Source organism: Cupressus sempervirens, chromosome 3, assembly GCF_028749045.1.
Source record: "Cupressus sempervirens isolate cs-2001-9-10 chromosome 3, ASM2874904v1, whole genome shotgun sequence".
Taxonomy (NCBI): Eukaryota; Viridiplantae; Streptophyta; class Pinopsida; order Cupressales; family Cupressaceae; genus Cupressus; species Cupressus sempervirens.
In genome coordinates, this window is record NC_143120.1 from 760,259,897 (window position 1) to 760,287,571 (window position 27,675).

At 32.2% G+C, this 27,675-nt stretch overlaps 1 pseudogene; it reads right to left on the reverse strand.

Moving 5' to 3' along the window:
- Window positions 1-444: 444 nt before the first annotated feature.
- LOC149569031 (myosin-11-like) lies at window positions 445-25,634 on the reverse strand (annotated as a pseudogene).
- Between the last annotated feature and the right edge of the window lie 2,041 nt (window positions 25,635-27,675).

Here is a 27,675-nt window from a genome sequence, read left to right on the forward strand (position 1 = left end):
TAACCCTATATACCATAAAGAAAAATTGTTAAATTCATTTAGTAAAGAGGTCAGACTAGGATTCATTGGTTCCAAAGAGCATTTTTAACAATGCATAAGGATGTGACTACATAAGAATTGCAATCCTGGTATGGGCTGTCAGGTCAATGTTTGAACTATGTAAGCTTTATAACTTATTTTTCTAGGAATCTTCTTGTTGCTAGTTTTGTATTCTATGAGGGAAAAAAATGTCTAATGATTAACTGGGTAACTGTTTAAATTAGAAGTGCACGAGGCATTTAAGAATAGTTGTCTAGTGGCAACTATAGCATAAACAATATGTAAATCATAAATAAAGTGAAAAAAACTCTCGAATGATTGAACCTGAAAATCCCATTAGTCATTAAAAAAGGAAATATGCCCACTTCCTAACTACCAACAAATATAAATAAATCGCAAAAAATGCTATACCCCACAATGCAACTGTTGTAAAATATTGTGGTTCTAAAAAATGCCTAGTTTTAGAACATTGTTTGGTTTCACACATCATATGTAGTGAGGGTCTCTTGAGCTAAGTGTCTCTAGGAGAGATTGGAGTTGTTGATGTACAACAAAAAGTGAATAACTCAATCATTCTAAAGGTTATTCATGACAACAAAATTACAGGTGCAATCAGTATCTTATGACAAATTCCATGAAATGGAAATATCAAGGGTTGACATATAATAGCATGCAAATGAAAACAAATTCAAATAATTAAGATTGTAAAATCACAAAAGTCTTAAGGAAGAAAGGTGCATTGTATCACCAGTATACAATCAAACATCAATCTGACCTTAAAATGTGTACCAATGGAGGAGAATTTTGATGATTTAGAAGATTCCTCAAGTAGAGCAGGAGAGAGACTTGCAACAAAGGTACATTTTGAAGAACTTAATAGATCTTGATGCTCTATAATAACATAATCTTTGATATTTTCAACGAATAGATCAGCCTAATAGGTAACCTATCAGATCCATAAGACAGAAGAGATGAGCATTGTTGTGATACAAATGCTATGCTAGTGAAATTAAGGTTATATATATATATATATATATATATATATATATATATATATATATATATATATATATATATATATATATATATATATATATATAAGTAGAAAGAAGTAGTTTCTCACATCACTAGCATCATGGGGTAAAAGCACAAACCTTTGTCACCCTTTTATAAAGGAAAAGGCTAACAAAAGTATAACCATTCAACTTCAATGCCATAAAATTGGTATTATTAATTTGAATTTGAAAATGAAGTAAACAAATGAAATGTGTAGAAATGGATGAAGTTTAGGAATATTATTTTTAATTATTATTTCAATTAATAATTGATATATTTTCTTAATTTTTATAGATAGTCTTTTAGCTGCTGAAAATGCTGAAAATTAGGGGTCTAGTTATCACCAAAAAACTAGATGGAAATAAACTCATTTCCCTTTGATCTCAGACTATGTTATAGATAAAATATATAGCTAGAAAATTCAAAAATAAAAATTTTCTTTAAACCTATATTTTCTCTTTTATATTGATTCAAACTTCAACTCACCTGAAATCGATAGTTTTCATCTCCCACCACATTTTTCAAAACAAATCTATTCTAACTAGGAGAAAAATTATACATTCTAGAAGAGGACTCTCTCCTCTAGAATGTCATATAATTTTTTATAAAAATATATATGATTTTCTATTTTTTTCTTTCTCAAAACCAACATATTTTCAAGTGTTAAAATATGTGCTTATAAATTTTTTTAATTAAAATATATACTATATCAAATCAAAATGCTATAAACACTATACAAGAATATTCTTGACTCTAAGCTCTATAAAATAGTGCTTATATGTTATTAAAAAATATCATTAAAAATAGTAAGATTTATTGAAAAGCCGCTTTTCTAAAATAATTTTATTTCTTTTGTAATTGGATAGAATCTAGTATAAAACATGCATTTAATAGACATTTCCAATTGGAAAAATGTGAGGTCATATATAAATCAGCTAGAATGAATAATTTATCTATAGATCATATGTTTGAAAAAATATTATTTTTAGATAGAAATAGTCAAATTCAATTGTTCTAATAAGTTGGCCTGAAAGGTGACACAACTTTGTACTTTTACCCAGTGACAAAATGTGAACTCGGTACAACAAAGTTTTTGTTTGCTAAAACTCTTATTGTTGTTGAAAGTTTGGTAAAGCTTTTGTGCAAATCTATGATGGATTGATCTTGGAAACATACTGCAAAGCCAAAAGAAAGATACATATTAGTGACAACTTTCTTCACATGTCCCTATCACAGAAAACTTTCAAGTATTGGACTCAATCTCTTTGTAACAATAATCATGCATTGACATATCCTACTCATGTATTGACATGAAAACAAAACATCTAAAACCAATGCAAGACTCTCTCTCTATTTTCTGAAACAAAAAAAGAACTTTCTTTGGATGATTTCATTCTAATCAAGAAAAATACATAATCATATTTAAAAAAAGAATTAAAGTGACTTTTATTCATCTTCATTAATTAACTATAGCATATGTCTTAACTTTAGTCCATCTTAATTTTCAATTCTCCTAATATATCCCCTTTTATTATCTGACTGGACACAAAACTCCCTATTTTCTTGAACTTTCAAGTATGATTTCATCACCTCATTGTTGTAAATATTAATTAAAGGATGACCAATCCAAGCCTTCATATTATCCCTATTTTGTTAAGTTAATCATGGCCTAATCTTTGCTTCAAAGTTGAAGTCCAAGATTTAATCTCATTGATATTCAACTTCCATTGATGGCTATGAGATTCCTATTTTGTTGAACAGTTGCATTATAACTTTCGATTCAGTATATCTTGTCCTCATAGCTAAAAAGAATCACTATTATTTTCTTCACATTCCCTATATCTTATTCACATAGTAATGGAAATGCCACTCTTATTTTGAAACAAGTATTAAAAATAGTCTATTGACAAATCTATGAATTAAAAAAAAAAGGTCAAGGGAAACTAGCATATCATATGATGTCAAATGGGCATCTCAAAATTTGTATGAACAATGATCTCATAAACATACCAGGCTTCATCTAGAAGAGCTACAATTCCCCCTAGTTTCTACATATATAAAATACAGTTGTATTAAAATCTTGGCCCTTAATTTCAAAAGTTTTTGTTCTAATAAACAAAAATTTCTAATAAAGCACTAGAAGTTAAATTGAGAAAGGGATCATTCATTCCAATATATTTAGTCCATAAGATACTCAACTCTATAGAAAAAAAATTAGTATTTGAAGCTATGAATAAGTGTTAACCCCATTGATTTACCTATACCCAAGATGTTTATTAAGAACCTTAATTAAAATGATATATTGTGTGTATGTTTAACTATGCAATTTGCATCTAAATCTAACCAGCAAAAAAAATTGATATCAAAAAAGACCTTTTCAATCAGATCCAAAACATCTTGATTGTCAACAAATTCAATGTAGTTCCAATCAATTTCTTCTCTTCTGTATTCATCTTGTTCCATCTTAAAGACATGATGCATAGCATAGATAAAAATCCATAGAAAAAGGTAAATATCATACACAACAAAATAATATTAAAATAGTTAAGAAAATATACCCTAAGAAAAGAGCGAAAAAAAAATGTATAAAAAATATATTTCTTCCAAAAATTATGATAATTTAATAGATATGGAACTTTTTGACCTGATTGAAGTGTTGTTGTAGCTTCTCATTTGTAAGATTGATACAGAACCATTCAAAACTACAATGAAGAAAAAAGTAGGTTTTCCTTAGCTCACCTAAGAGTAATATGTAAACATTTCATATTATGAAAGCTTTCAAATATATCTTGCTAAATTGTATTGACTATAGCTATAAGGCATGATTTAGAATATGTAGTCTTGACGTCTACAAATAAAATGTACCTGTTATTCTTGAAACTTTCAAACCTGTAAATATCAAGAACACTAATTAGGGTCCTAGGCAATCGAATTATTTATTTTATTTACTAGCTTGTATCCAATACAAATGGCATTTTCTTAAGAAGTTCCCATAGAATAATATACATTCTAAAAAAACTAAGAAATATGCTTCACCATCCAAATATACTCTTCTTTGAGATCTTGTCCTAAGTAACACAATACTCACAAATGGTACATAATACCAATTAAATAATCATGAGTATATTTTTTTTGCCAATGCATCTCGACTAGTAACTACAACAACTAGGTCAAGAGATTTTGTAATGCTTTCATCTCGAGTCACAATGAAAAGAGATTTTTCCAAACCTTTAACATTGGCCCTAAGGTAATATATAAAGTAGTTCACTACAAAAAATTAGTACATAGAAAAGGTTGAATGGGCACTGTAGCAACATATTTAGAACAATTAAAACATCCAAATCATCATTAAAGAAAGGAATCATACATGAATAACTTTTCTGCCATCTTAAGATGAAGCATAGTTGTCTCATCTTTTGGCTTAGAAGAATCTCTATCCTTGCCCTTAGTAGAATCAACATTACCTAAATGGAGAATAGCTATCTCAACTAAAAATATTGCATCCTATAAATATTAAGTAATTGAGAAAAACTAGAAACATAAAAAATCAAGTTTAAAAGGATGGAACCATTTTAATATTTCATTCTACAAAATGTCATACTTGTTCTTCGGCACTAGTTCCAACAACTTCAATTTCTCTTCATGTTGCAAGGTACTCCTCCATTTCATTAACTCCATCAAGTTGATAATGGTTGGACTAGTAAAAATAATGAAATGAACTTGGATGTCCAAGCTTATATTTTTTAGTTCCCTAAAATAAGAAATGAAGAAATTTTCAAAAAATGGTTCTACTATTGTTAGCATTCTGCAATTTCAAATTGAACATATGTGAATTCAGAATATAAATAGAAATGGGCAATGAACCTATTTCAAAGATCAATTATAGTCACAATTACCAAAGCATGATGTTGCATACCTCTAGGGTTGTAGCATAGAGAAGGTAGAAATAATGATAGTTTCTCTCTAGATCTGAAATTTGGCAAACACGAGACCTTTCTAGTAGGCATGTTCTAACAACAACTGTTGATATTCTTCTATTTTTGTCAAATTGTAGCTCAACAAATTTACCAAAATGACTACACAAAATGTGCTTCTTAGTTAGAAAAAAAACATAAGAACAAATTGCACTCTTGATATTCCAAAAGCTAAGCCAAACCCCCAAATTAACAGCTCAATGTCTAGAAACTCCTTATATTTAATTTCCTTCTATTATACATGTAATGGAAAATCTTAAAATGAAAAAATAATTAACCTAGAATTTTTATTTTTGAGAGTTTTCACATTTCCAAAGGCTTCTAGAACATGATTTGACTACAAAGAAGTAAATAACACATAAATCAGATAATGATCACATACAACAATGAAGACATTGTATTAGAAGATTGAGATGATAACAAAAAATGCCATAGTGATTCCATTCATAACCAAATTTCCCATTATTTCTTACTTCTAGCATTTGTTGCTCCACTAATCTCCCCTTAGTTGTTGCTCAACCTCTCATATAAGCAAGATAGAATAAGCATTTTGGTAGATTTTGTTTTACCTGCCCCACTTTCTCCACTCACTAGGATGGACTGACTTATCCCCTCATTGATCATCACCTAGTATCCATAAAATGTTTAAATGGATGTATGAAATAGAGCTTCTTTGACATAAGACATAGCTTCAATAAGAAAATTGGAGAGGCTTACTTATATGTAACATCTACCATAGGAAACACATGAGGACTTAACTCTCTGAATGTTGCCCCTTTGTATTGTTCCATCATTTGACTATCATACAAGTGAGAAAGTCTTCTAAAAGGATTGATAGTAATTAATATACTCCCAGTGTAGGTCTACTAGATACAACACAATATCATCATAGAATGTTTCTCTTACTAACACTATTCTATTGTTTATTTAAAAGCAGATGAATTGCATTTTAACTAAGACAAAAACATAGAACAATGTCATAAATGAAGAGAAAATAGATGTAGAGCTATCTAAATATAAATAATGATAATATAGAGTAATTCAAAGAAAACCCTCACAACTTACATATATTTCATTTAGTTCATATCTAGATGCCAAATTTTGTAGAACTTCTGGTTCATGTAAATAAGAAATTTTTCTTATATCATCCACTCCACTTGGAAATGTTTCACAATCCTTTGGATTTACATTTGACAAGTTTATAGTCACCTATACACAATCAAAAGCTTCTTATTTTGATCTCCAGATCTAGAAGACTGAGCTATGATTACCAATCACAACCCTAGCAATTTCACTCTTATAGTAATAAGTAGGGAGATATTACATCATTCACTAAGCATGAGTGTACCATAGCTTCTTTCAAAAAGAAAATTTTTAACCATTGACCAAAAAGAAAGCATAAATAATCCACAAAGAAATGTTAGTAATAATATTCCTAGACATAAGCCATTGGTTTTCCTATAAACCTATTGCCATTGATAGGATTTTGTGGAACCAATTGTAAGTAGTCACAATAAATTAAAAAAGAAATCTAAAGAGATTATCATTCAAAATAGAACTATTTACTTACCAACTTTCCATCAACTATCTAAACCTTAACTTGCTGACCTTTAATCTCCAGGACTTCTCCATCAATCTAGGCCACTTCAAAATCTTGCAACCATACTTGATAACCTACAAGAATGTTTACAAGAGCTGCCCATATTTAACCAACAAGATAAAGATTGTTATGACCACATCATAAAGCCCATGTGAAAATTATTAAAAATTATTATTCAATGGCATAAGTAAGCATTGATTGCCAACATTTATACCATAGAATGATATTAATCATTAGAACTAAGAATTCTCATAATGCAAGATGGCATTGCTAATGAGACAAAACAACGGTTACATTTATTCCTTAAAATGATGTTATTTGATAGAACTCAGCATGCCCACAATTCAAGATGGCATTGCTAGTAAGACACTAAATTATCTATAAGATTTTTTGTTATCTACATAACATTACATGAATTCAATCACACAATTTTCTACATTGAGCTAATTTTGTAATAGTTAGGATATTCCCAACTCTGTCAAATTCATCAAAACCATGTAATTCTTATAGTAATACACTTGCAGCCTTTGCAATGGTCAAAGATTTTGACCATGGAAAACATACATGCATGTTAAATGTTTCCCTGCACTATAGTCACTTCCTCACATTCACCACATATTCCACATAATACATGTTTGACTAACCATAAGAAAATTTGTATCGTCAATGAAGAAAATTGATTGAACAATAAATTTCCAATTTTTTTCTAGAAGGTTAGATATAATTTTATTTTATTTTGATTGATAAGAGGCCGAAGCCAAGGTTTATTATTATTTGTTGTGATCAATTATTTCAATTATTAGTTAATCTAGAGTAGATTTGAACCCAAGACCTCTTAATTAAGAGACTCACAATTTACCATTGTGTTGTAGGCTCTTACCTAGAAGGTCAAATATAATTAAAAAATAAGTGGCATTAAATTTTAGTTTCCAATAGGACAAATTTGCAAGGAAGAAGTAACAACTACTTGTAACATAAATATAAAGCTCTAGAATTGAAGGTTGCAAGGATGACATTGTGAAAAGTTATATCACTACCCAAAAAAATAAACCTTAAAAGAGGCCTAACTATATAGAAGGCTTGAGTTAACAAGACCAAACTTTATATCTAGTGAACAACTAAAGAGAATAACTTGCATGCAAAAAGAAACTACAGAGCACATATTACACAATCTAAGCACATATTTCCCCATAACATTTCTACCCCCTAGTTCAAAAGATATTAGTGGTTCACAAGATGTTGTTAGTGGGTGTTCAAATATATTTTGAAACATTTACCTAGTGTAGCAAGTCCATTATCTAGCCAACACAATTAAAATTCTAATAGCCATCTGCCAAAAAATTTATAAAATTTTGCACCTTCATTACTTTATAATGCTCACATAAGCTTGACAATATGCAATATGCTTACTTAAATATTGGCATGTTCTCTTTCCTTGTAATATCTACACAACCTCTATCAATCTATAGATTTAAATCTAAGCCCAATCATAGAGTGCCAACAAAGCATTCAAATGATTTTTTCCTAAAATGAGTGCAGCATAACAAAAAATAACAATGACAGAGCAACTATTAATAACAATTGATTTTGATTAGTTGTTTGAAAAAATATAAATCATTGTTTAAGGATGCTCCCTTAGTTATAGTTCCAGGCAAGAACTAATAATATGGATCATTTTTTGTATTAAAGATAGTAAATGAAAGAGTTTTACAATACTGCATATGAGAGGACCATTAAAATTCTAACCATAACTTCAATAAAAAAAGAATAATTGTAGCTATCAATAGGCTAACCAGCTAGCCATAATTTTCTACTCACAACCAGTTACATAAACAATACAAAATTATACAAATCAAGAGTTCTATTGATAAAAAAAGAATAACTTCATATACTACATCAACTTGTATCCCATGCACCAATAATGTTATTGTTGATTTCGCCTATCTAATTTAAATCTTCCTAGAGGGGGATCTATGTTAGGAGTAACACTAGAGGGTGCATCCCACCTAGGAGCATAATTTTAGGCATCTTATTGATTTCATCAACCTGTTCCGTCCTGATGTTATTATCCTTCATGAATAGTTCTATGGCCTTGAGCTTCTCTAATCCAACATGTCCTTATATAGTATCAACAAAGTGTGTTTATTTTATGCCTAATTAGTATATGAGAAACATTCCTTCACAAATTAGGATCATAAAATGGCTCTTTAGTATATCCAAAATGATTGACACATGTAGCATTATATAAGACTATGAGTTTATGATTAATCTCACTAAGGCTCCTTATACATTAATATATGTCCTCATTCCTTTTACTCCATAACAACCAACTAATTTCACAAAACTGAATAGACCAAAATGAAGTAAGCTTTTTATCAAATAAATCAATGAAACCAAAAATTATTTCAAACCATGAGAGGCCAAGACAAGTGCTCCAACTAAGGGGCAACCCAAGAAATATGGAACAGACATGAATAGAGAAAGGACACTCAAAGAAGAAGTAAGAGAGGGACTCCATGTATGAACAAATAGAGTAGAAAAAAGGGGCAAGACCAATAGATGACAATGCATCACCCACAACAACCCTCTTAAATGAGACTTACCACACAAGATAATATTTGTTAGGTTCACCACTATTCCAAAAATTGTTAAACATAAAGGACCATCTAGAGATAGTTCAATGACACCCCAAGTCTCATTAATCCACTGTATGATCCTAGAATCATCTTATAACATCAAGTATATCTACTTTGAATTGATACCCAAAAAGGAATTTCCATTCACCCATTTCATCTATTTCTAGGCCTAACTATCTGACACAACCTTTTCAAGGAAGACAGTCCCCACTGCCTTGCAAGTCAAAGAATATGTTTTTTTATGAGTAGAAGGAATGTTGAAGATATCACATAGTTCATTCCATGAACCCAATCATTTAGTAACAAGAAGATAACCAAAAGTAGCAATTTCCAATGTATCCCAAATATTTCCAAAAAGGACTAAGTAAGAGCAAAAGAGTTGTTACTTTGGTGACCATGTAGTATTTTATTTGATTAGTTGTGAGAATTACATTTGTAGTTTGACCATATGCTAACATGTGAGTTTCTTTTGTGTATGCCTTTGTGTAGAAGACATCCACTGATACCACTGTGAGATTGTGTGATGCAATCTTTAAAATGAGGTGATTATAGATTGCAACATTGACAATATGAAGAAGATATGTTTTGCCCTATTGTATAGTGAACCTTGTTGTTTCTACATACATCAAATTTCATTCCTCACTATGTTGATTTTGTTTACTTAGAAATGGAAAAATTGTTTAGAATCAACTAATTTTGATCTATTAAGCTATACCTAATTGAATCTAAAGAATTACTCATTTTCCTTACTAGGAACACTTATATGATCTTTATACTACCTCAAAAAGGACATAAATTTGATCCCGTTTTACACTTTTATATGCTTGTATTTCTCTAAGACATGGGTTACAATGTTATATTTGAAAGAACAACTATGTTCCTAATCATAAAACATGTAGTTGACTAGTCACAGATAGAGTTTTCAAGAATAAATATGGAAGTGATTTAGAACACAAGTGAAAATTGAGGATCTCCTTATCTCCTCACCATTAGTTTGTTGCACCTATAATCTATAGACTCATTGTACCCAACAGTATGTGTTCAAGCATGTAATGTTCCCTTCTATGCTTAGGGATGTTATAACCATAATTAAGCCTTGTCTAACATACTTGTGGCCTAAACTAAATGAACTAAGTTCCCTTGAATCAAATCTATGTTATTTTATTATTAAAAGTAAGAAGAGATATACAATCACCAAACATATTAAGCAAACTTACTATTTATGATCCTTATTGTTGATACTACCTCTAATACCATTTCAGTTCAAGAAGAAGAAGATTAGGCTATAACAAAGTTTCTCAAATATCAATCACAATAGGTTTCCTTAAAGTTTAGGGATCCAAATCCTTATCCTATCTTTGGACTATCCCTTCAAGGTCTTAAAGGGATATTGACCTCTACACTATCTTGGGAATCAATCCATTGGCTAGATTTAGACAAGAATCTCCTTGAGCACATTAGTCCCTTCCTTTTCAGGTACTAAATGGTACCAAATCTAGACATGGACACTATTATTGGATTTGTGAGTAACACCATGCTTAAAATATCAAGACTCAAATTATGACATTATTGTTGGATTTGTGAGTAACACCATGCTTAAAATATCAACACACAAATTATGAAACTATTTTTGGATTTGTGAGTAAAACTTCATCATGTTCATAAACTAGTTAGTGATTGTAATACATAGAAACATGAAACAAAAAATTGTTTAAGAAAAAAATGGCAACTTGGAATGGTAGAAAGATAGCCAATTAGCTATCATCTATTGTACTTCAATAGCACCGGCAACTATTCCCAACCAAATCAGACCATAAAATATACCCAAAAATAATTTTCATATCAAATAACTTCACTCCTAGCAATACAAAAATTTAAATTTACAAAAATACAAACAACACCATAATTGTAATCTGATTTCCATAGGAGGGTTTCAAAATGACAAAAGGGGAGGCTCAAAAGTTATAGATGGTATACCTCTTAGGTGTTGCAAACCAAAGGCATCATTCAATCCATAAAGTGACTGATGCCTATCCTTCATATGGTAAACTATGACACAATTTTAATAGCATGTAAACCATATCAGGCCACCACTTGCAGATACCTCCTAGGAAGTGTGTAGCCCATGTGATAAATATTTTTCCTGTTCTCAAATCCATAGCTTATGTTCTGTATCTAGTATCCAAAACACAAAATGCCCAAGACCCATTTCCAATCCATAAACTAATAGATTTCCCTTCTAGCCAATAAGGTGATATACAAAGCCTACTAAGGTAGGAATGAAAAGATTAAATCCCCATTGATCTTGATACATCATAACCTATAATGATGCATAAAAACTTATCCCCATCTTTGTACAAGCCCTCTGAATTACTAACTCCTTCCAACTCTTGGGCATCTCTGCTATTGACTCTAACAACAAAATAAATGACACCACTAAAGAAAACTTGATTCTCCAAAGATTTGTATGGATTGTATTGATATTCATTAATAACATGCAAAAGAGGTAAAGGCTAACCACTATACCACAAATTCAAATGAGAATCAAACCTCTTATCTATGCAACTCATGTGTCATGTTCAAATCCCTTCTAATCTAGGTTTTGCTAGTTTAATAAAGTGCAGATAAAAATCAAAGGAAGTTATAATAGAAACCAAGAAAAATCATTCATTAGAAGTGTTGATTCAAGAGTGTTATATTAGGAGCAAAGCACAAGTATCGAGTCCTAGAATTTCAATTGAGTTATCTAGCATGCAAATAAATGTTTTGAGATACAACATGAGTTGTGATGTTCCCAATTGAATCTATCAAGATTTGTTATTCATATACCATGGATGATGTTAATAGGAGCACTCAGAAGGTGTATGTATGGATACATTGGAATCATTAGATGTACATTTTCTTATAATGCCCTATAATCTTATTGTAACTCATGAATATTGTTATCATAATTTTAAGACATAAATGTATGAAAATAGAAATGACAATAATCTTTTGTATTAAATGTGTACTGTATCATTCATGCTTTATTTTCTTGCTAGATGTAAGAAGTCTTTTTTATATGCATTTTAGAAGATGTGGCCTAAATCTCATAGTAAGAGCATCTAAACTCCACTTTTTTGTTCTCTCTATAATGAAGAAATATGCGGTCTCACATTAATAGCCAAAACATCTAGGAGGTTATTGGAATATGAATAAGAATGTGAATGGTTTTCTACTATAGTAGAATAAGATATCTCACAAACCTATTCTATTGAAGCTCATATATATGTTTGGTGTGCATGAGAGTTAGGATCTCATGCATATAACTCTATAAAGAAACCAATATTTTAAGATTTTCTTTAAAAAATTAAGTCCTGCAAGAGAAAAAAAAAAAAAATTCATAAATGCATTGATAGCTCACTTAAAAACTATTTAATAATATTATCTAAAATTTGTGTTCTAACAATATACAAAAAAATTTTACCTATATAGGTCTAACATAAATATTTGAGTCTTACTAATTATTAATAATTTCATTTACCTACTTTCTTGAGAGAGCACTTAGCCTTGCAAGATTTAATTGTAGTTTCTCAACACCATTGTGGAAGAAGGGAAAAAGAGGAGACTGCATTTTATCTATGGTCCTATTTTCACAAGAATCTCTTCTATCATTTTCTATATCGATAGTTAATAATGTAAAGCCTACAATATTTGAATCTTGTGAGTCAACTATAATATTTATTTGGATTAAAAAGAAACTATTTTCTTAAACAAGCATTTCAGTTGCTTTTGTCAATTGATGAGTATTTTAAATATGTAAATATAGAAAATTCTTCTCTCACCACAGCATATCTAGAATGGTCTAGAAACTATTGGGATTTCTAAAGTATATTTTGTTAGAACTATTTTAAATCTAATTCTTCTTGATTTGATTATTATAAGCTATGTTTTGGTATGCTTTTCATATGTACTTTTCATTTTACCATGAAGAAGCTACACTGGAAAATAATTTTTTCTTGCAAATTCCATTAAGCTATGTATCAAATGCTCATTTATATGAAAATATTTTCATTCTATCAATTTCTGGTGATTAAATTATTCAAAAATCAAAATAATGGTTATTAATTTTTTTCTTTGATATCTTTATTGTTACAAAAAATATAATATCATTCACCAATACCAAAAGATGGGGTTTCTTACTTTTTTGCCATGGCCCTAAAGACTGTAGAATCAACATACTGAGAAACAATCAATAATAAAGAAAAATGATTATAATAACATCAAATAATGTGATTTCTTAGAAGAAAAATAATGATCTTGCATTGTTGTTTCTTCATCTTATTCTAATTCACACCCAAAAATATTAATTAATCTCATCAATCACACAGGCTCAAAAGAAAATCTATGCAGAAATAGTATGCATATGTGCACCCCTTTGTAACCACAAGAACTCTATGTAGAAATACCAAATACCATTAATCATGCCCTAAGAACTCTATAACCCTTGTAAAGTTTTTCCTTTGCATAACAAAAAAACCCCAAGTACACTTTGTGCAGAGTCAGATAGGAAATTAAGAATTGAACAAGACATTTTATGTAACCAAATGGGAAATCTACAATATTACCCACCAATTTAAATGTTACCCAACATTGAATGAAGCCCCTACATAATAAGAATAATAAAATACAACTATAAGCCCAATGAGGTCCCGTTGGGCTAGCAGGTAGTGTGTTCAAAGAGGAAGTGGGGTGATGTTTGCTTAATGAATGTTGAGTTTTGTTCTGTCAACTCTATTATGGAAGGGATAGAGGGAGTTTGTCAAGCCCAACCAGTTGCATTGGCCTACAAGCCCTTGGATTCCTCCATCCTGGTGCCCAAACATAACATCAATATATAATAATAATAACATATGAGTATAAGCATATATTTTGTTCTTTTCTTGGTATGACCTGAGTTGGTCGAAATTTCAACCAACTTAGGAAAATTTAGACATTTTTGACCAACGTGGGGATGAAAACTAAAAGTAAGATGAAACCATAGCTTTGGTCAAAAATTTTGGTAGAAAGACAAGTAAAAATGTACTAGTGTTCAATGGCTTCAACTTATGTTTCACTTCATCTTTGCTTAGAGTGTAGGTATTTGCTCCCCCATCATGTACATCATGCCTGTCAAACTACCACGGCCTACATAGAAACATATGACATATGTCGATAGGTATGATATCACATAGTACCTCATCCTAGTAACTACCAATCTTTAACTTCATAAAACACTGCTCAATGACCATGACCCTATGGTCATCTTCCACTCAAGTAATATGATATGGATGCGAGTGTTTCTGTCTCTTCAGCTTCAACTTTGTAAACAACATTTTTGACACTAGATTTTTAGTACTTCAACCATCAATGATCACATCACAACATCTATCTTCACATCTGTACCTTGTACAAAAAAGGTATTTCTTTGATCAAGTTCATTCTCACCACTCAACAGGACTCTTCTATTAACTAAGACTTCTCCTCTTTTAGCATCTTTAGAATGTGATGATCTGGAATCTTCATCAGCATGTGCAAATCTAGCTTGGTCTTTTGTTCATTGATCTATCCTTCCTGGTACTGGGTACATTCAAATGCTCTATGCCCTTCTTCTCCATAGTGAAACATTTCCCACAAAAGCCTTCTCTTCTAGATCCTTGTCCCCCGCCTCTTCCTCTCTGATCTCTATTTTTCTAATCATGGAAATTATTAGAATTGTTTCCCCTCTGGTTATAACTAATATTTCTAGCCTCATCCTTGTTATTATAATCATCATTATCACCTCCATAAGATCATCTGCTAGATCTTCCACTGCAACCTCTTCTGTTATTCTTTTTGTCAAACTTCTTGCTTAATTTCTCCTCAACTTTTAGGGAAAATTGGTGTACCTCCTCAATATTGTTCGTTCAAAGCAAACTTAGCTCAATCTAAATTCTTCACCTTAACCCATTAAGATAATGAATGGATTTCTCCTTATTAGCTTTTTCATGGCTAGTTCTGATGAGAATTTGGTAGAGCTCTTTGGTATACTCTTGAACAAATTTTCCCACTTGCTTCAACCCTTGCATCTTCTTCAATAGATCAAGCTCATAATCCATGGGAATGAATTGTCACTTCAATTTAGCTATCATCCGATCCCATCTAGTGATTTTTTCCTTTCCCTTTCTACTTCCCTCCAACTAAACCTCTTGCCACTAGATCTTCACATGTCCCTTCAATTTTTCCTTCGCAAACTTGACCCTATTAGGACCATCAATATCTTCATACTCAAAGTACTCCTCCAGTTCATTGATCCAATTGATCTGTTCCTCTAGGTTAAGAATTCCCAAAAATTTGGATACCTCAAACTTAGGTCTTTTTTCAATCCTAGAGATGGCCCTAAAATTTCTCTCTTCCTCTAAATTTAGAACTACCTTTGCTTCAACATTTTCTTCTACTTTTTCCTCATCCTTTCTTTCATCTCTTATGGAAAGATTCATTTCTCTACTAATTTTTTCTTCCAATGCTTGCATTTGTCTTTGGAGGGCTCTAAAACCCTTAGGCGTAACACCTATAGCTCTTTTTCCATGCTCTCTTTATGGAGCCATTTTTGTGCTTCTACTGAAACCCTAGTGCAAACTACCTCACAATTAGTGATCTATCTACATGCTTAACCTAAACCACTATCCTAGTGCAAACTGCCTCATAGTCAATGATCTATCCGCACACTCAAGAACTGTAGCTTTGATACCACTTCATGAAGGGTGCTCCCCTTAATACCATAAACTCATAGCAGAAGAAAGAAACAACAACAAATGTGAGAACAAAATATGGGCTTCTTATTTACATTGTAAATGTGGAATTATAGAATTCACAAGTACAATATGCTAACCCACATAGGCACCTTAACTACAATCATCTACAAGACAAGCTATGAACTATCACCTAGAGCTCCCCTGGACAATGTTCAGGACTTTCTTAAATGGGCAACTTTATGCCACCTAAGAAGGTTCCATACAATTAAAATTAATACCTAGGACTAAAAAATCCAACTTTGAAAGGCCATAACTCACGAACCATTGCTTCGATTGGCTATTATAACCAATTTTTTGAAATGCTAGCTCCTTATCTATAGAAATGGAATAGCGCTAGCATCCTTCTATCGAGTTTTTAGACCTCATCTGGGCACTCTAACACCTCTAATGGTGAGCCTGAAGATTTTTCTACAAATTTTACCATTGAAAATCCACAATATCTTCTTTGATACTTATGCTTGAGCAATTAGTTTTTTATGGTAGGCTTACAACTCTAAAATCAACCTTCTTATAGAAAATGAGAACATTCCGAGCTCATATGAAAAACTTAATAAAAATAGAAAGTTCCCATAAAGAGTAACTATCTTGTAGTAGTCCTTATTAAAATAGAAAAGACTGAAAATAAAATAGTTTTGGGTGATGCAAGATTGCTCTTACACCTACGATGTTCCTATATCAAGTAGGAAAGTGTTTCTGATATAGTTTTGGTTATGGCTTTAGTTGTGAAATATTTTAGACACCATACTCACATGGAGCTTGAATTTCAATTTTACTAGAGAAAAATGAATGCATCTGAAAGAAGTTGCAGGCCTTAATGTGTGTTAAAGTAACAACAATGTCAAGATACTAGATCTCAATTTCTGGAAAGCTATTCACTTTTTCATACCTATTTTCTAGATCCCTTCAACTATATGTTTCATTCATTGAAAAAAAAGCATGTCACATAAATAGGCTTTGACAACACATGTTACACATTTATGGTTTTCTTGATGGATGTTTTTCTTTCAAATAACCCACTTTATTCATCATGATAAATGAAAATTGGGTTATAATAAATTTGCAATTGCATACATGGCAGTAAATGAAAATTGTGCTCTACAAAATTTGCAATTGCATACATGAAATTTCTATTCTAGTTCTAGTGATTCTTATCTCAATTCTGTCTTTAGTTTTTGTACTTCAAAAAAATTAATTTAGTGGAAATATTGGATCAAGCATGCAAAAATATGGGAGTGACGTATATTGGTGAGTTTGAGAAAATAGAGCTATGTAAAATTGTGTTGAATTTTCTATGTAGAAATAAAATATACACGTCTAACCCAGATTAAATATTAATTATACAAGAGGCGTGGACATTTATGCCTAAAATTTGAGGTAGTTTATGTTTGAATCTCCTATAATGTTTAAGGATCATGCTTTGGACATACATTATGTAATCTTCTATAATTGGTCCAACTCATAACAAATAACTACTTATTAAGGTCATCAACATTTATTTCACGTGGAACTAATTCTTGGTAATTTCATTATGAATGTGATGTCTATAAAATACTATCACGTTAAATTCAAATTACAATATAGCTAAAATGTGTATTGCAAAGATATGTGAAAATGTTTTATTTTTCTTTTTAAAATAGTCAATTATAATTCTTATCTTAAAATAGTCTTTTGGATTTGGGATGTTTTGCAATAATGTTATTTAATAGTATGATGTAGTTTGTTGCCTTTGAAATCTTTTTTAAGTTCTTTGTTATGACTTTTTTGTGAACTACAATGATTAAATTCAAGATAATAACAATTTAGGAAATCTAATATTTTGGGCATTTTGCCAAATCAATTCAATGTCTCAAAAAATTTAATTCATGTTTAGTATAGTATCATATTGTTGTTCTTGAGAAACTTGTAATATCTTTGTTTTGTTTTACTTAATCTCTTTTATGATATTCCCAGAGCAAAATGAAATATTTGAAAATAATGTGTGATTTCATGGTTTTTTATTTATTTAAGATTTATTGGTTTAGAAAAGAGAAAGTTTTGAAGTTTTTCCTTAGTCGAAGTATTGATTTTTTATAATGAATAAAATAATAATAATAAAATCTTAATTAATTGAAAAATGGAAAACCAAATATTTCATCTTGGAAGTTAATTATGAATTGTTAAACATCCTACTATAGAAGTGTAAATAAAAAAATATGACATCACCCTTAAATTAAAATTGATGATCTCTTTTGGAAAATGGATAAAAACATTATTATCAATGTCATGTTTCAATTTACATACAAGTTTATTTAGAAGCTTAAAGTTAAATTTACCATTTTGTCTCTTCTTTATCCAAACTGAACAAAATATAAGGGAATATGTTTCACAAATTTTAATAATTATTGTATATAATATTTCATTATGAAAAACACTATTGCAATCTTATAGTCTTGAATAAACAATGATAAAAAGATGTTGTAATTGAAAATCAAGGTCCCAAATGGTATTATGTGTTTATGGGTGCTCTTCAATTCCTTTTCCTATTTTAATATTCTTGTATGTTTTATGTACTTATCCCAACTTAGTTCTTTTTAGAATGGCATAAAGTGTACAAGATAGTATAGTTCATATTGTAAAATTAAATTATACTAGGTGTCTAATAAATGTAGAACAATTTTGTTTATGTCAAATTCCTATACTATATTTGCAATTTGGTAATACAAAACATAAACTCAGTTTACAACATGTCTTCACTTTTATTTTAGTTTTGTACTTTTTTAACTTCATAAATTATATAGGTAGCTTTATCTTTATCATTTGAATCATTTTTATACTGAGACTTACAAAGGTTTCTTCATTTAAGCTTCTCCCATTGTTATGCTTTTGTCTCTAGCACAATTGATGAAACACCAAGTATTGGCTACAAGTAACATTTCTTGTAATGCCTCGCCAAGAGATCCTTGGAACAAGGATAAATAAAAGCCAATATAAATATACATTTTTATTTTTTTCAAGCATAGAATCAAACACATCAACATGCAATTGATCAAAAGATCACAATAGAAGACTTAACCATGAAATCTTGACAACCAAGGACTCTCCAAGCATCACTACTTATTAACATGTCCAAAACCAACTATGAAAGTTCATGAAAATAAGAAAATAAATGATATTTGACCTGTTAGAACCTAGGAAGGGGAGCATCCCAAGAGTGTACCCAAAACACCCTTTGACTCTTGACCAACAAGTCTAGAGATACCTACTATTTTCTTGAGTAGGTTTTTTCAAGAAGGCAGGCAATACTTTTCCAATATTGTATGATATTTCATAGTACTAACAAGTGATACTTTTTGAGTATTGTGTGATACTTCTTACTCCTATGTACTAGGTGACACTTTTAGGGATTACGCAATAGACCTCAATAATATCATGTGATATTTTACTAGTGTCCTATGGTAGAACTTCTTACTACCTTGCAATAGTTTCTAATGTCTTGCAATATTTCTCTCTAAGGCATGTGATACTTTTATAGTATCACACAATGTTGAACTTATGTTGCCCAAGATTGCAAAGAAATAGCTCGACGAACAATAAAAAGGGAAAAGGAGTTATAACCTCCACACCAAGAAGTTCTAGATCCACAATAATCAAGGCTCAAACAATCAAATGAATGTAAAACATCTAAGCATGATAAAAGGATGAATAATACATCTAATCACCTAATCTATAGCATCTAGTAACAATGCAAAAAGGTAACATTGCAATAACATACATTAGCATAAATCTACTATCTCTAAAAAGAAAAATAACATAAATCACATGGAAACATACTTTGAAAGAAATAGAGAATGGTTTGAGCATCTAGCTCTAGAACTACCCATGGGAAAGGCCAACTCTGTAGATTGGTCCGTAGTAGTGCTAAAGGTTGCTACACCTCCCAACCATGTGGAACTCATAGACCCACTCCTGTTGTACTAATGGAGATACTAATCTGACCTCAAACACACATAAGACAAACATTCATGGCTAACACTCATGCCAAATAGTACAAAGGACTGAAACCAAGATCATGAGACAGGTCATGTTTAGACATTCTATGGTTCTACTATGTAGTGACTCTAGTCGAAATTAGATTGTTTGGTACTCCCAAGCTCAACATCATTATGGACCATACCCCTCAAGAGGCCAACATTTTGTCCTCGGATAAACCATGTGGATAATATGGTATTTTCTTATCTTATTAATGACTTGTGAATTTATATAGTTATCAATTGATTAGAACTTGTTCACGTAAACCTCATCACAAACATCACCTGGGATTATGAGAGAAGTCCCTAAATAGTGGTCTACCCTACATACCCATGCACATCACATGATGAGTGCCCATAGGCAATGCAATTTCCCAACCCATCCCCAATGAACATAACTCAACTAAAAAATAACCAAGAGCTCGAGTCCCACAAAAACTTGACAAGTGGATGCTCGTGTGCTTGTGTGTGGGCACACCAACTACACAATGATCATAAATAACAAGGGTTAGATGAGGAAAAAAAAGGCACATGTAAAAAGATCAGTCAATAGGCCTATATTTGGGAGTATAGATTTGACATGAATCCCAATGCAATAAAATACAATAAGGGTTAGAAAGATATCCCTATTTATAATCTGGATCTATGACCAATTATAGTGCTAAGAAAACCTGAGAAATTAGATGGCATGCAAATTGAGGTAAAAACTTAAAAAGCCAAAAACTTTTAAATTAAAACCCATTTTGCCTTTGCATAAAAAAAGCCATGAATATAAAAAATAATCTGGATTTGAAGTCTGTATGCAAAAATGACCAATATAATGATGTAAAATCCCAAACCATCATCTCAAAGAATAGAGAAATTCTCATACCTGCCTAACCAAGTAAGGCTAGCAACCAAAAGCAGAGGGGAACACTAGTTCTCAATCTCCTAACCAACAATTACCAAAAAAAAAGGTTGAAATCGAGCTGAAATAGTAAATTGGAGAGCCCTATCTAAGAGTGAAAAAGTAAAATACGAAATCCCAAATAGTAAAATTAAAACCCTACAGAAACTATTGAAAGTCATGGCAATCCAAGGTCTCCCCAAGCTGGATCCAATGATACCAACCTTGCAACAATCCAATGCCCATAGCTCCTACATCAAAAAATACAATATTTCCTCTTGAAGAGGATTTGGAATTGTCTCTCAAATTCCTATTTGAAAAGTCAAAACATGAGGAATAAAATTCCTTTTTGGATATATATTCACATTTCAAGTGAATAAAAGGATTAGGGTAATGAACCAGATCACATAGTTAAACCTTTAATAAACCCAAACAAAAATAACCTATGCCAAGTAACTGGAATTCAACTACGACAAAGCTATTTGGAATTAAATTAAATAAGATAAAGCCTAAATTTTCCCTTTGACCAATAAATCACAATATTCCAAAATAACTTTCATGAAAATTGTGAACCTCTAAATGAACAGACACACTCATTGGTCTAATCACATAATGCAAATGAGTCTGAATTTATTAAATCAATAGAGGGTTTAATTAATAAATTAAATAGGATATGTTGACCATATAAAGATGACATTGGCTAGGTAATAAATTTGAATCACTAACTCCATGTGCCACTATTGGAGATATAAATCTTGGACACTGAACAACAAGATCAAGTTCAATTACATATAGTAATATAGCTGAAGTGATAAATGCATTAAATCACATTAAATAACCATTTATTTAAATCACTCACTACATCATAAAACATCTTAAAGAAAGAATGAATTAAATAGTCATAGAAGCAAATCAAAGTATCCATAATCCAATAAGTCCATCATATAATCATAAATAGAGTAGATATGTTTGAAAACAAGATAACTAGATATCATCATAAAGCATCATGTCACATCAATAAGAATCATCATGCAGATATGATCAAACTAAATAGCATAGCATATAACATCTATGATACTAGTAAATCAAAATAAAGTATCTAATCATCAAGTCATCTCGAATGTCCTTGGACATGAGTATCAAGTATCTCTCAAAACCAAAACAACAAGGTATAGAATGCAAGCATGGGAGGAACTACATCCTCCCCCACTAGGCATACGCTTACCCTATGAAGCCTATGAATAGATAATGGTACAAATCTCTCAATCATGTAGCATAAGTCTCATCATTTATGCCCCATCAGAGCCTTACCTTCTCTATGTCCTAACCTCTGAGGCTCAACCTTCGATGTTGAAGGATATGGATGGGATCTAAAGAAAGTTTCCTTTCCTCCACCTATAAAGCATCCCAATCAATTACATGGGTCACATAAGGAATATACTACCTCAAAAATAAAATGTAGAAAACATCATGGATGTGTGATAGGCTAGGTGGTAGTGCTAGTCAATAAACAATAGGACCAAACATCTTGAGGATCTCAAATAGTATGACAAAACATGGTGCCAACTTAGAGCCTTTCCCATAATGAATGGGGCTCTTCCTTGGATGCACTCTTAAAAACACGCTATCACCAAATAAAAATTGATAATCAAACCTATGGACATCTACATACTTCATCTGCCAGACCTAAGCAATAACCAAATGCTCTCTTATACAAACAACTTGCTGCTCCATATCCTGAAGCATCTCTGGACCTAGAATCACTTAGTACACTAAATGATCCCAACTCAAGGGAGTAAGACAAGGTCTACCATACAAGGCCTCAAAAGGTGACATGCTAAGATAACTATGGTACCCATTATAATAAGAAAATTCAACAAGGTCTAGATAGTCCTCCTACTTCACTTACTTTTCCATCACATACATGTGAAGCATGTCTTCCAAAACTTGGTTCGCTCTCTTTGTCTAACCATCAGTCTCTGGGTGGTATGGTGAACTAAAATTGAGTTGCATGACCAAAGCATGCTAGAGAGATGTCCATAATGATGAAGTAAACACTACATCTCTATCTAATATAATCCATCAAGGGATTCCATGCAAACGAACAATGTCTTCCAAGAAAACATGTGCTTCAAAAGAAGTTGTGTAGGATGTTCTCATGGGTGAAAAAGGTGCTACCTTGGACAACTTTTCTACTATCACCATGATACAATCATTTCATCATAATGAAGTAGGAAATCCCATCATAAAATGAATAGATATAGTATCCCACTTCCACTCTGGAATGGTATGTGGTTGCAATAGGCTTGTTAGATGTTGATGCTCTACCTTCACTTTTTGGCACTCAAGAAATTGATCAACAAAATCAGCAACATCACATCTCATGCCTACCTAGAAGTATAATTGTCTAAGGTTGGTATGCATCTTCTTGATGCCAGGATGTGTGGAATATGGTGCATGATGCACTTTTGATGAAATCAAGGTATGAAGATCACCAAACATTGGCACATAAATGTGCCCCAAGTGTTGTGCAATCCTTAGGACTCTAGAAAATAACCTATAAACCTCCCCTTAAGGGTACGTCTCGATACAATCTTTGCACTCACCTCCTAATACAATGTGACACTAGGAAGGGCCTCCAAGATATGACCTTGCAAATCCACTCCCAATGACAAAATTGATATCTCATGTCACCTCTTACTCAAGGCTTTCACAATGACATTTTCTTTCCCTTTGATGTAGTAAACATCAAAATCATATTCATATAGGAACTCCATCCAGAAATGTTGTCATACACTTAGGATTGGCTAGGTGAAGATATATTACAAGTTAGAATGATCACTATGCAACTCAAACATGTGTCCCAAAAGGAAATGTCTCTAGTGCACAAGCACATGCACAATCGCCACATGTTCCAAATCATGAGTGGGGTAGTTAAGCTCATGACCCTTGATTTTTCTAGACTCGTATGCAATCACACAACCATCCTGCATCAACACTACCCCCATACCCTCCGATGAAGCATTTGTACAAACCATAAAATTGCCTATGAGATTAAGTACTGCAAGGATTAGAATACTAGTCAATCACTCCTTTAGAGCCTCAAATGTTGACTCACACAGAGGTTACCAAACATAGTTCTTCCCTTTCCTTTGTAGAGAACTGATAGGATGAGCCACTCATGAGAAGTCCTTCACAAATTGATAGTAGTAACCTACCAATCCCATGAAGCTATAAACCTTAGACACATTAGTGGGCATCAACCAAACCACGATGCTCATATTTTCTCTGGGTCCACTACACTACCATCACCTATGATGATACACACCAGATACTTCACCTCAAACTAGAAGAATCCACATTTACCTAGATTTCCATACAATTGATGGCAGGTTCCCATACAACTAATGGTCTCATAATAAAAGAAATTCCTAGTGTAAATGGAACTCATGCTCCTCAATAGTCTTAGAATAGATCAATATGTCATCCAAGAACACAAGGAAAAATTGATCAAGGTACATGAAAAATACTCAATTAATCAAACTCATAAATAGTAATGATTCATTGGTTAACCCAAAGGTTATAATTGTAAACTCATGATTCCCATAGCACATTCAAATATATGTCCAATGAATGTTAGCCTCATGAATATAAATCTAATGGTATCTTAATTTTAGATCAATCTTTCAGAACACTCTCACTCCCTTCATCTAATTAAGAAGTCATCAATCCTCAAAAATGGATACTAGTTCTTCAGCATCACCTTATTCAATTGTTGGTAGTCAATGCACAACCACAATGAACCATCTTTTTTCTTCACAAAGATGACTAGTGCACCTCATAGGGATACACTAGGATGAATATGTCCCTTGGCCAAAAATCCCTCCAACTACAATCTAAGCTCACTCAACTCCAAAGTAGCCACATGATAAGGATCTCATGAAATAGGCTCCACTCCTAGAATGAGATCTATATGAAAGTCAATGTTGCATTCTGGTGGCACTCTTGGTATCTCAATAGGGAATATGTCTACATACTCATGGAGTGGATGATCGTCTAGTATCACCTCATGGCTCTCAGCCTCTTTAAGGTCATTGACAAATACCACACACATCTTACATCCATGTATCACACTCCACTTCAGCTACTTAGTTGTGATCATCTGAAGTGAGACCAGCCTCTAGACCCCTACAACTTCCACCTACCTACCTATGTCATCTAGACACTATACCAACTTATGTTGGTTTTCTATATTCTCTTGATGGGTGGCTAACCAATCCATACCCAACACAATGTCATAGGACCCCTAAGGATAGGATGTAAAAATCAACTATAGTGGTGATGGTGCCCAAGTCCAACACATAACCATTGAATATGAAATCTTTAGTCACCTTGGAAGCTATAACTAACTCAGCTTGCCACCTATCAACTTTTCGTGAGCCACTAGCCCACATAATTGAACAAAGGAAAATGAAATAAAAGAATTTGATGCACTAGAACCCATTTTTTAAATAAAGGAATTACCATGCAAGGCACTTGTAGCCTCGACTATGGTACTTTGGTACTCAGCTTGATGGTTTTCAATAGCCAAAAAAATCCTAGGGGAGCTACCTGCATCACCCATGGTAGATTTAGACATGATTGTACCTCTACTAGGTCGTAAAGATGTCTTTATGGGACACTCCACTAATATATATCCCTGCTAAACACATGAAAAAAATGATCCTGCAAAATTGGAACTAGATCCACATCCACCTTAGGAAGCACTACAGTAGGATGCACTCTCTCGGCTAGAGTCCTACTAGAACTACTAAAGTTGACTCTAGTCATGACCCTATCCTCTTGTGGTACCTAAACTTTTTATGCCCTTTAACAGATAGAATTAGCATTGTCGCTCCTAATGATTGTGACCATGGTGTTGACTAGGCTTGACCATACACTATGACCTATGTCTAAGGGGTTGGTAGACTCTATCTTGTGGATTATGTATGGTAGCCCTAAGAGACTAATCTAAAATTGAACCCCCTAACCACATTGCTCTTGGAAATTCTTTCCTTTTTAGTAGAAAGTGCAAATGTTCTAGGTTGATGAAGATGAGAATTCCCAGTGAAAGAGCCTTTAGGACCCTTGAAAAAATGTTGTATGAGTATTACCTCATCCTAACAAAAACTAGAGTATCATCTCAATCCAAAGAACCACCTCTCATATTGATCCACTGTCATATTCCCTTTCTTGAGGTCATGGAACTCATCAGCACAAGCCTCACCGTACTATGGAGATTAGAATTTCTCCCTAAACCTCTCCTTGAAGATATCATTATGTCACCTAGGATTGCAAAGAAATAGCTTGACAAACAAGTAGAAGGGAAAAAGAATTAGAACGTCCACACCAAGTAGTACTAGATCCATAATAATTGAGGCTCAAACACTTGAATGAATGTAGAACATCTAAGCATGCTAGAAGGGATGAATAAAACATCTAATCACCTAATCCATATCATCCAGTAACAATGAGGAAAGGTAACATTGCTATAACATACATGAACATAATTCAACTATCTCTAAAAACTGAAATAACTTAAATCACATGGAAACATACTCTAGGAGAAACGAAGAACCATGTGAGCATCTAGTTCTGGAACTGAACATGGGAAAGGCCAACTCTATATATCACTCTCCAAGAATAGTAAAGGTAGCTATGCCTCCCAATGATGTGGAACCTATAGGATGAATCCCACCATGATAGAGGACATAGTGATCCAAACTCAAACACACATAAGAAAAACATCCATGGCTAACACACATGCCAAATAGTATAGAGGACTAGAACCAAGATTGTGAGACAATGCAATACAAAATGTCTTAGTTAGACACTCTATGGTTCTACTATGTAGGGACTTTTCTGGAGAGTATGTTGCTTGGTACTCCCAAGCTCAACATTGTTATAGACCATAGCCTTTAGAAAGCCAAGATGTTGTGTCCCAAGATGAAAAGGGCTAGATGAAAAACCAAAAAGTACAAGTAAAAAAAATCACTAAATTGACCTATATTTGGGAGTATAGATTCAACATGAATCCCAATGCAATAAAATACAACAAGGCTTGGAAAGATATCCCTATAGATAATCTAGATCTACGACAAACTATAGTACAAAGAAAACTTTAGAAATCATGCAACACACAAATCAAGGTAAAACCCTAATAAGTCAAAAATTGTGAAATTAAAACACATTTTTCCTTTGGGTACAAAAGCCACAAATATCAAATAAAATTTAGGTTTAGAATCTGCATGCAAAAATTACCATTATAATAGTGCAAAACCCCAAATCCTCATCTTGAAAAATAGGGAAATGCTCATACCCACCCAATTGGGTAGAGCTAGCAACCAGAAATAGAGGGGAACACTTGTTCTCAACCTCCTAACCGATAGCTACGAAAAAGAAAGAAAGCTAGGATAGAGCTAAAATAGTAAAACAAGAGAGCCGTACCTGACATCCAAAAGTGAAATTATAGGAACTTGAATAGTAAAATAAAAATTGTGAAAACTATCAAAAGTCATGGCAATCCAAGGTCTCCTTAAGCTAGATCCAATGAGACCAACCTCATGATGATCCCATACATGTAGCTCCTATAACAAATAGAACAATAGTTTCTTGTGAAGAGGATT